Source organism: Rhopalosiphum padi, chromosome 3 (assembly GCF_020882245.1).
Source record: "Rhopalosiphum padi isolate XX-2018 chromosome 3, ASM2088224v1, whole genome shotgun sequence".
Lineage (NCBI taxonomy): Eukaryota > Metazoa > Arthropoda > Insecta > Hemiptera > Aphididae > Rhopalosiphum > Rhopalosiphum padi.
Window position 1 is genome coordinate 59,204,440 of NC_083599.1, and position 12,574 is coordinate 59,217,013.

The 12,574-nt window shown below is 28.9% G+C and overlaps 1 protein-coding gene across 1 annotated transcript in view; it reads left to right on the plus strand.

Moving 5' to 3' along the window:
- LOC132927542 (fez family zinc finger protein 2-like) overlaps positions 1 to 12,574 on the plus strand; it is a 65,193-nt gene that overhangs the window by 36,693 nt on the left and 15,926 nt on the right. The gene's annotated exons all lie outside the window — the stretch shown is intronic.

Below are 12,574 nucleotides of genomic sequence, written 5' to 3' on the forward strand. Positions count from 1 at the left end.
ACGTATTTAGACTCAAGTAGACTGCAATGCCTGTTTTTGACATTTTTGATTCGGACATAACTTGCCTGTTAAATACAATCTAGGACGCGATTGTAGTTCTATGCATTGTTGAACTTGAATTCATGGATAAATCGTTGTTTATGGAAAACTATTGTAAGTAGAGATAGTTTGTCAATTTATATTCCTAAATGATGTTTTATTATATATTTGTATTGTTATTAGTTTTAAATTTCAACAAGTAATTAATAGGTTGAACTTATTTTAACAAAAAAAATCGCATAGGCATAATATATTATAAAATAATTATAATATTATTCCATAGATTATTACGGTAGCTAGTATTAACTTGTAATTCAATAAATATAATAGGGGGATGTTAATTGGTTTTCATATTAGGCTATATAAATCACTTAAAATTAAAAAATAATAATTTTTGATAAAAATGTTGATATTATGAAACAATTTTACACACTTGTAAAACAAAAAAAATGTGCCTATATATTTTCAATATTGATATAAGAAAAAGTTATTTGAGATTTCCAAGCTTTTTTATCACAAACGAAAATTTTATCTTACATACATTTAAAATAAACATAAAAAGTTAAAAATTTCAAATATACCTTTATATTTTTAAATTGTATAAAAAGAGCTAAAATATTTTTTAAGCTGAAATAGCTATATTACAGTAGTACAAATATTTGGTAAAAATGTAAAGTTTGCAGAATTATTCATTTTTGAATTACAATAACAAATACGTCATTTTGATTTTGTCAAAAACTGGTTTTACGTAAAATTTTCGAGTATTTAAAAAATGCTATCGCATATACAAACACTGAACATTTTGAATCAATAGCGAGTTTTATAGTTCCTCAACAATGATTTAGTGATCCATTTGTACATTACACCTTGTGAACCATTATTTATTAACGTTTTATGAAACTTGACTATAATAGTAGGTAGATCATTCTAAACTACTAAACACCTAACATTGTGTAATAAAACTGTCTCGAATAATTTTGTACTGATGAATGTTCTGTCTTAAGGTTATCACTTATCGCCCCTTATTTTAAGCGGGAAATGATTCTAAAAGAGAAATATATATAATCGCGGTTTCACGTTGTTATTTTTTATTCTATTGTTATTATCTTTCCCGCGAACACTTTTGCGGGCAACCACACGCCTTTGAAAGTTTGAACAAACTGTTTAAATGGAAAGTATTACAGAAAAAATATACACTTTAGATTTAAAAACAACTTCTAAACTTGTTAATGTTCACGCATTGTAGTATTACGCGTCATCGCGCTTTTGATATTGTGCGCTATCGCCTGTCGCATCGCTATCGAAATAATAATACTTACCGTCGAAACGCGAATCGTTTGGTAGATATGTACATATTCAATCGTTTCATAGATTGGTTATTACTACTTATAACTTATGAGCCGTAATGTATCCACCTACCCCAAATAATATAAAATAATTGTACACGAGCAGAATGCACGATAAGTTTTTGTTGTTTATAAAGCGTGACTCTGCACCGTTTTTATTGAAGTTTCATCGATGACTCGATATACCTACGTGTTATCCACGAAGGAGATAACGACACGCAAACCCAATAGGTACTCGTATAAACGTTCAACGGGCCCGCGATTAGTATTGTACCTATACCTAATTGAAATAAATAAATAAGTGTTGTTGTTTATTTTTATTATTTTTTTTTATTTTTTTACTCTTCGATTTTTCGGTAATACAGTTTTCAAATCGTTTATTGATGTTAATATTTGTCCTTAAACACTATTAACTTTGTAATTTTGTTCCATTATTGTTATCTATATCGCTTTTATGTATTATACTATTTTATTTATGTAAATGCGATTGACGTTTATCTCTATGAATATTAATAAATAATAAACTGTCAATAAAAATTGCCGTTTAAACACGAAAGTGTGTGCTGTTAAATTTACCAGTTTTAAAAAAGCTTAAATTTTCGAAATATTTTAATATTAATACGAGTAATTAGAACGTAATACAATTAGTGTTATAAATTTTAATACCTATATTAAAGTTGAAAAAAATGATCTAATATCATTTTTTAAACATTGATAATATCTATTTAAAGTGATAGAACATACACAATTTAGCTTGTATAAAAATCAACGGCTTTAAAAATTGTGATTGCCTTAATATGGTTATTAACATATGATGCAATTTTGTAAAATAAGTTTGTAAAACGGTTAATTTATTATCTATAATTACGAGTACAAGAAAAAAGTCAAATCGACTGAATCTAAAAACTGGAGTATCGAAAATTAAATTTTTTAGATATCAATTTTAAATCATTTTTTTCGTATTTTAAATTTTAAAAATGTGTGTATTAATTTATTATCAATTTTAAGGCCGTCTTTCTCAGTATACTATGTTATAGGTATGCATATGTAATTTCGATCATAGAAACAAAATATACAATAGCATGGAACTAATTATTATGAAAAGGGAAAAGTACCTAGGTAGCCGCTGAATCCTGGACGAAAAGTCCGAGGACAAAATGTCTGTTTTAAAAAAAGTTGAACAAAAAGTCCGGGTTCAGTTTTTATAGTCGGAAAAAAAGTCTGAGCACATTATTATAGTCAGACAAAAAGTCCAAAAATACAAAATATTTTATATAATTAGTATTTAAAAATTGTATAATGTTTATACACATATAATATTATTATTATGTGAAATAATGCATAGGTAAGTCGTAAGTACGTTTTATTCGATATTAAGTACAACAAACGATATCTACTAGCCGATATAATAATATGACGTATTTTATGCATTACGTATTCTCGAATTCGCGTTAAATTATAATACAACTACTACTCCAAAGCATAGTATTTATCATTTAATGTAACATTATAACGTAAAAACGATTTCGGATTAAATTCATTGTAATTTTAATGGCAGGGAAAATTCCTGTTTATTGACATTATCATATAATATTGCAGTACCCCATACATCCGTTGTACTTTGCAAATCGTAATAATACCATAATAATAATATAATGAGCAGCGCAATCGTAACACGCCATTATATAATATTTATATTATGTATAATACTATACGGTTGTTAATGTTTGCGTTGTGCCGTTATAATGTCGAGTGAGGGACGATGACTGTATTGCGCGACGAGCAATCGGTTTCGGGTCCGACGGATAATTAATTGTACTGCCGGTTTTATATTTATGTTTTTCAAATTTTAATCCGATTGTTTTACCGCATCCGGTACAACCCGATATGATTAATCAAAAGCAACGAGTCCCCGCGAAATCCCTTTGATTTCACATGTCATCTGCAGGGGGTCGAGTGTGACCACGCGGCGGCATTTCGAGTGGCCGGCAGTGTACGTTACCGGAGAATATAATATAATAATAATAATAATAATGGGTACCTACATTATAATATTTTACTCGTTGATAACACTCGCGCACGATCCGCAATCCGAATGATCTGCACATATAAGTATGGCAGCAGTGATAAGTATATGCCGTATTTACGCGTATAATTTACATTGTACATAGGTAATCGTAACTTATAAGTCGGTATATCCATATAGTATATGGACGTCATCATATTTATACTATATGATTTCGGGATTAACATTTTACTGATGAGGCCGTGCGGTAAAAAAACGAAAACAAAAGGTAGTGAAAAAAAATCAACGTGTCTTATTAGAATATTAAAAAGAAAATATAATCGTTTTTCGTTTATAACGTACAATTGTGTTTGTTTGGATATGAGACCTTTTGCAATTGAACGACTTACATAAACCATTTTTTTTTTTATATTTTTACTGCGGTCGATGCGGCGGCATGAGTTTCGTGATTTTTACCGGACCCCATAATTCTTGTGGTGTAGCGTCTAAATTAAAAAACAATTAGGTACCTGCCCAGGTAATATAAACCTTCTAAATAGTATTTTTAATTACGTGAAATTTACATTAAACCCGTAGGTTAAAAGATAAATTACGGTTTAAACGTTCATAAAAGCTCTGCGTAAAAAACGAATCGTATAAACAGTTGATATTATAGTGAGTACAAAAGTTCATACGTAGTATTCGTAAGTTCATAGTTTTATAGTGCATGACGTTAAACTAAACTTAGGTTATATTTTACTTGATTCGGTGGTTACCCGAGTTTCAATTAATATAATAATTAATAAATAACATTAGTAAAAGTTCAAGCAATGAATTAATGTAAAAATTAATGGTGATTAAGGTACATACATTTTTTTACTTTTTAACTGGTTTGAGTACATTGCTATATTAACAAAAAATATGTAAAATATTTTACGGATGATAATAGGTAGGTAACCTAGTATTGAATATTACTTTATTTTTAATTTTACATATTATACTATATATATGACTTATTTTTTTTACTAGATAAATTCGTTCAAAAATTAAATTGTAAACTTGCAGTGGTATTTCTAGAGTTTTTAGTTACAGTCTACAAATTTTTAAAGTTCACACCAAATACATGGCAAAATATTTGATAACTGATTGATCAAAATTTGAAACTACATTAATTGCTCATTTGTTGTCAGACATTTATGCTGAATCAAGTCCCTTATCAGTGTATTTGCAAACTAAATCAATTAACTATTTACAAGCTTGGAATATGATTGAAACTTTACAAAAGAAAATTGAAAAAGAAATAAATAAAAATTACATTAATTCCTTGTATACAAGACTCAAATAATTTTTTGCAGAAAAACGATAAAGACATATTCGTCCTAAATTTTTTTATCGATATGACCTTAGAAGGATGTAACTGTCAGAGTGGAGCAAATAAATTGAGATAAAGTATTATATTATTAGGTTAGTTTTATGGGTTAGAGGAATCCTCCTTTACCCACGCGCATTTTGTTGAAGAAAAAAGTGCTTAGCCCCCCCCCCACGTGAAAATCTCGTAATCTAATTACACCAAATAACTAACTAAAAAAATATTTGATGAAAATAATTAACACATAGCACTTGGTATAAAATAATATGTAGATATGTAAAAATTTTAAATTTAAATTCTTCCTAATCATTAAATATGTCATGGTATCACCTATAGCATATAAATGACGTATGTAGGTATGTTATCATTTATCGCCATAGCATATTAGTAATGGTATTTACGCACATCGGTTTAATAAATATGACATGCACATACATATTAAAATATAAACACGCCATAAGTATACAAACCGTTTTGACATTCCAATGGGGGACAACAAAAAAAATAAAAATATTTCCAGAAAAGTTTATCGCGTTTTCAAAAATTGTGCGATTAGCCGTCAAGTGAGAACACTCGAGGCGCACATACAAAATGTACCTATATAAAATATTATGTTTTTTTTTTTTAATAAGTTAGTGCTGAATGCGAATGACGTGAATGGGGAATGCATCGATCGGACCACAAGGACACGACTACGCATATATACATACCTATAGACGCGTATTTGCAGCCATCATCATCATCATTTTTTTTTTAATATTTATTGCCCCGTACCTTAAAGAATACTACGGCGTACAAAATAATAATATTTATATATATGTAGAATAGTTGAAAAGTTCGATGTCTTGAACTGTGCTTTTCTACCTCCGCCGATTGAAATACGCATTTTTTTCAACGCTTCATTTTTTAGAACAGGGTGGCATGTATTGAAATTCGAAAAAGAAAAAAACACTCGAAATCACTTGGATTTTGCGTGTCGCAAACACATAAAGGAAAAAGATCGTCCGGGATCCGGGGTTCCTTTATTATTATTATTATTTATAAACTATATACATATACACACACGTACGTGTGTTAGTAGAAGAAAAATATTCGTATTGAACGTCAAAACACTCGTCGAGTAGTAGTCGTCGGATGGATGATGGGACTTTAATCAAAACAAAATGCGTTCAGTTTAGCAGTAAGTATTTGCCGACGTCGTCACCGCCCCCTCGTTTTTTTATTATTATTATTTCAAAGGCCAAGTACCTGCTGTATTAGAACGTCGTTGAGCACGCACTGCTTTCACTGCAGTCCGTCGTCTCTGCCGTCTATGTAAAGAATAATAATAATAAAAATAAAATTAAAAAACCCAACATACATATATATATGTATACATTCTATGTACGTATGCTAATAATTATTTTGTTCTTTTGGACGGGTCTTAAGTGACAGGCTTTTTAGTAGGATCAAAGGCCATTAAAAACGTAATGATAATTTTCTTCTTGTCTAGTAAACTTTTACGTGGCAGTCCATGGCCATATTATGTCGACTGTGTACAATGTACATTATATATATAATTATAATAAAGAATCATAATTCATAGCCTAAGTTACCTATGGGTTTAATATACGTGTATTCACTTCGTCGGTACTCGCACTTTAATACTCAATTAACCGTAAAGCTCGAACAACGATAAACAAACGAATAACGAGTACCAATGTAGTATCTGTTACCTACGATATCTATATTATACAAATGTAAAGCGTAATATATTGTTGAAAAATAATGATGGTTTAATACGTTGGAAATTAATAATGATTCAGAAGCGATCGCAGTCGCTTTCTAGTTTCATTTTAACATTTAAATTATTGTATAGGTACTGTAGAGAAAATATTTACTTTAGCTATAGACATTCTGTAATCTTCATTAATTATATTGTATTTGAAGTTTGTGAGGTTGTAGCTATAGAATTGCATAGATAAAAATTTAAAATATATTTGTCAGTCACAATCAGTCTACAGGGTGAAAGACAATATTTTTAACATGATTTTTTTGTATAAAATATATTTACTATATAGGTACATTAAAACAACTTGTTTTAACAAATCGAAAAATTTATCTTGCGTACATTATTATAATGATTGTTTAATTTTTTTTGTCACTAGTAATTATGTATTTTCTAAATTCAACAAATTTGATATGTTTGATTATTTTAATATTGTTCGCTGCGGACGACGCTTTGAGGCGTCAAATACGTTTGTCCTGATTTTCATTTAGTCTTAATTTGACCAGCGGTAGGTTTGACGAAACCGTATTCCGAATTTTGACCTAATGGAAAGTACTTACTTTTTATTATTTCATTTTTATTTCGCATTACTTTATCAGTTGTAGTAGTTGTACCAAGTGTGTGATTGACCGTGCAATACGTAATTATTACTGTTCATTAGTTGACGATTTACTTGACGTATTTTATTCGCATTTTGTTACAATATGAGTGATGAATTGAATGAATCGAGTCCATCTCGACCAAAGCGCATTTATACGAGTTGTGAATATGAAAGCAGGTTTAAACAGATGTTTTTCGAATTCGAAAGTGATAAAAATTATGACCTTTTTAGGATCCTGGAAAAATTACCCGAGGAAATAATAGCTGAAAGTAAAACATTAAGTACAGTGTTATATTATAAGATAATATTTATCATTGTTATATAATAATAATTTGTTAACTTTAAAAACTAAAAAAATAGAATGTACTCATATTGATTAAGCATAATGGAAAGAGATACCTAGTACAAACGCCGATGTCGTGTAAAGGTCGTGTGTGCTTTTGAAAGTGATCAAGTATCGTTAGTTGATTTCTGATATTATTATTTTTAATAATGGTTGTGTATTACTAGAATTATACTAAACAATAATATTTGTATAATTATAATTATAATTAATAATTAATAAAATGCACTTAAGGCTGATTTTTTTTTAACCATAATTATGTAATTATGTAATTTTACATAAATAATAATCATCTATTTCTGAGAGACATATGATGCAACTACATATATAGTGTAGTGTATATTAATCTTTTTATTTACGATAAGGATGGGAGATCATTTTATTAGTACTTATGCTTTTGTATGTTTTTATTGGATATTATTTCTATGGGGTATTTTTTTTCGAGTATTTTTACCAGCGAGCATTTTTTCAATGAGTATTTCTTTTTCGGGTATTTTTACCGATTTCCCTTTTTTGACTCCGATAACGGTTATATAGTTAAAGCTTCTTCCCAGCCTGTGAATGATTCTGAAAGCTCCGATAGTGATGTTGATTTGGTGGATGATGCAGATACTCTTATACAATCTTATAATGAGCTCGGCGAAATGGAAACCTTTAAATCGCTTGTACAAGGCTAGATAATTAATTGACTATAAAACCGTATTATTCTTGTCCGTATTAAATCGAGTACTAAAAAAAGAGATTTCATTTAATGAATCGATGGTTTTGTGGAAAGGACGTCTCTCGTATAAAATAGAAGGGTAGGAATTGAATTTTTTTTAAATTTAAATAATATAAATTATCCGCATTATGTTCTAACCGTAATTGTAATTGATTTGCAATTGTTTGTTCGATTTCTATCGCAATATTATAGAAATATTGTGCATCAAACTATCGACTACGAACGGCTAACGTTTTAATAAGTTTATCGTGCACGATGAGTCAACGAATCTGTACTGTTTTTGCCGTTGGTCTCTACATTTTACTACAATCTATTTGTGGCTAACAAAAATTAAGAAAGTGTTAGGAAAAAAAGAAAAATTACCACTGCATTTATTTCATATTTGTACGATCTACGTAACGTTCCGCAATTAAGAATATAGGGCACATTACGGGTTAGCTGCATGGCGTGCTCGGATCACTTTTCTATAGCTGGTAAAATGATCTATCACAAACGTAAATAAAAAATAACATAACAACACAACATTGTAAAATTAATACATTCCTTAAGTTTCGCTCTAGACTTTGGATATACATATTATTATAATGTTATACATAAAATGTATGAATTAAAAAAAGTGAACATCATTTTCTTTTCCTACTTCGTTTTTGGACATCATGGGAAACACACGTTACGGGGGACTGTGCACGCTCATGATATCCAGCGGTCAGTTTTTAGCGGGTACCGGAAATGAAAACCAAACACGATAATGACCTTTGTCCAGCGATGGTTATCGAAAACGGAAGACATGCACATAAATTTCGGCCGTTCTGTCCGACGGGCGTGCATACGGCATTATACACATGCATATATTATACACAACGATATTATGCGCGTCACTATATTAACTACATAATTCGATATACACGATTTCCAAACTATTATGTTCGGGAAACGCTTAAGTTACTGTAAAAAGTCTACAATAAACTGCAAATACCAAATATGTCAATTATTTACTCATTTTTTTTTTCAATAAAGCAAACCACATGTACCTAAATAGATGTTAAATTTGTTTTCTTAATAATGTATGTAAAAACAAAATAGTAAATATATTTAAAATTAGAAATATTTGGAAACTGTGATGTGTAAAATCCTATACAATTTGACTAATTGGTATTAAAATTTGTCGGCTGAACACAGTTTATATTCTGAAAGTATAAGTAAATGTATTGATTTTACAATAACGTGTACCTATGTTTTTTTTGTAAAGTCACTTTTTATGTATAAAAAATTGATTCGATTTTCTATAGGTGATTTTTGACAGTAAATTGGATATAGTTTGTATTTTTAGGGGTCAAAATTAACGTAAGTTTTACCTTCATACACACAGGGAAACTAAAAAAAAAAAAATAACTATAAAACGGCAATAAATATTGAAATAAAAAAAATGAAACTAATATTGTTTTTAATCATTATACAGGATTTTTTCCAACAATTAAAAAATATACTGAGACAATTATTATTTTTTCATTTTTTTTTTATATAATTTTAAATATTGATGAAATTGTTCGAAATTGCGAAAATTTGAAAATTATATTGTAGTAAAATAAGATTTTTATATTTAAGGTTTGGCTGAAGTTATTATACTACATTTTTCATAATTCATAAGTTTTCCTTGCAAGAATTTAAAATCAAAAATTTAAAATAAAGTTATACTAAATCTTTATGAGTGTTAGAATGTCAAATTTTGATTTAGGTAATTAGATATTTCATATAGTAAAATAACAGCTTTAGTTATTTCGTTGTTATTTAAAAAAATACTACCTGGACAAACATAACATATTTTACTGTTACTTAAATTATCCTTTTCTATACTCAATTATTATATTTAAAAAAATTAATTTTAAGCTTTTTATATGAACTTTAAATCATTATTATATAACTATTGGAACAACAGTCCATACTTTTAATAAACAAAATAAATAATAAGGAAAAAAAATTAATAAATATATTTTTAAAGTGTTTATGTGTCGATAAAAAGTTTTTTGTTCGGTCGAATTTCTGAAAATGTTATATTAAGTTCTTCTTATGTCATTATTATAGTTATTTATAAATAATACATAAGCACGATCTCTTGTATATGAATTTAAAGTTCAAATTTTAATGACATTGTAGGTATGCCTATTTAGTTGAAAATTGACATAAAAATAAATAAATCATTTTGTCGTAATTCAAATAAATTTTATACACATTTTTGTTTATACATCACCAGTTAGTAGTTACAGTGATCTATTCAATGATGAGGTACCTACACTCGACAACTAACTATAAAGAATTGTCACATCTCTGATTTTTCTATATGTACTCGATGAGGATGATCACAGTAGTGCTGGTATATCTTTAACAACGTAAAATTTAATTTTTTTCCAAGAGGGATATATAAATATAAATATCTAAATATTCTAAAAGTAACGATGTAACATATGATACACTTTAATTTAATTTTAATTTTTTTCCGTGGTCCCTACATCACACTTTGGGAGCAAAGTATTCTAACCACTGGTTTAATATACACGATAGACCTACACACACACACACACACACACACACAAATATACATAATATTATATTCCGTTTGAATTAATTAGTTTATTGTTGTAGGTATATTTATATTGTTATAATATACGTGCGGCGTGGAACGTTATCGTCCGATCCTAATCCGCGCGCACCACTGTTTCGATGAAATATACGACAATGTTATAACTATAATATACCGTTCGTGAACTACAATAAACGTGTATAACGTAATAGCGATAATAGCACGACGTATACGTGTTAAACAGAGGGTGGTCGGAAGACAAAAACTTCGGCGAGGGGCGGATGGCGAATAAAAAACAAATATCCATTACCCACACCCCGGTTACGCGACTAATTGTGCGGTATAAGAAGGGACTTGAATAGGCTTTGCTTATTCCGGAGTGTACCTATGTCGGGCTATGTACGTACACAATAATAACGTGTGCTATTGTATTATAGACCTAGTATATACTTATAGATAGTACGTGTTATTGCGGTGGTGGTTTGAATTATTAGAAAAGTGCGACGTGCAAAAGTAGCTTACACTCAAAATTATTAAGTACGACGAGTGTTTGTTCGTATAAGCCATTTAGTAAAATTGCCTTTTTGCGAAAAAAAAATATTCACGATGTAGAGCCGGCCGTCTGCCATCCGGTTAAATTTCATAAATATGCGCATTGTACGTTCGTTATTGTATAAACTACAAATAAAGTTATTTATTAGTTATATGTTTGCGTGATGTACTGACATAAAAAATCGATCGAACGCCTCACCCAGGGCTGAAGCTATACCAAATATTGCACTCCCAGCATATTACGTTAAAATTGCTCAATTTTATGGATTTAGTTATAGACTAGCACTGATTTTTTTTTTTGTAACTGAAAACGTTTACTCCATATGTCGATTACGTTCCGTCCATATTTTTTTTTTAGATTCTTATCGGCGGAGCGATGAATATAATATAGTGATTTACCTATTATAATGTTGGTGGGATACATTTTTTCTGTGGGATGTTATTTATTATAAATTATAATAAATATTGAAAGACATTCCTGTTTTATGGTCGTGTAGAAAAATATATTTACATAAAAATAAAAATTATAATAATAACAATATATTTTTAAGGTTGTTAAAAATTAACGTGATTTATCATATAAAAATTATGTACAATTTAAAAAAATATAATATTATATATTCTATTTTTATTAAGTGCAAGATATAAGTTATTAATTTTTGGTGAGTAATAAGCCTTCAAATAAGTTTAAATTAAAAAAAAATACCCTAAAACAAACCACCGAATGACCGAATATTCTATTATACTTTACTTTGCTGCTATGAATGGTGGTGCAATAATACGCTCGAATCTATGATGTGCTATATACATATACCAGCTATAGGTACCCTACACTCTACAATCTACAAATAGGTAATAATTAAGTATTATGATGAAATTGAAATCAAATCATTTCAATAGAAATTATGTTTGAATGTAATCAATTCCTACGCAAGGTGAAATTTTGTAAAAAAAATAACCCACCACAAAATATAATCTCCAACTCTACAAGGCCATATAATAAAATTCATTAATAAAAATCATGGAGATAATTATTGTAATATTCATTCAAATTTCACATACTTATTAGTGCCCTCTCAGAGTTATGACCAGGCCAAAAACACAGGCACACAGCTCACTACCGCTCCTCTCCCAACAAAACGAACTAATAAGCTAGTACAGATAATAATTTAGATATTATTCTGTATTATTCTACTATATTATACATAAAATGACCTATATCCGTACCTATTTACTTTTATTATTATTAAAC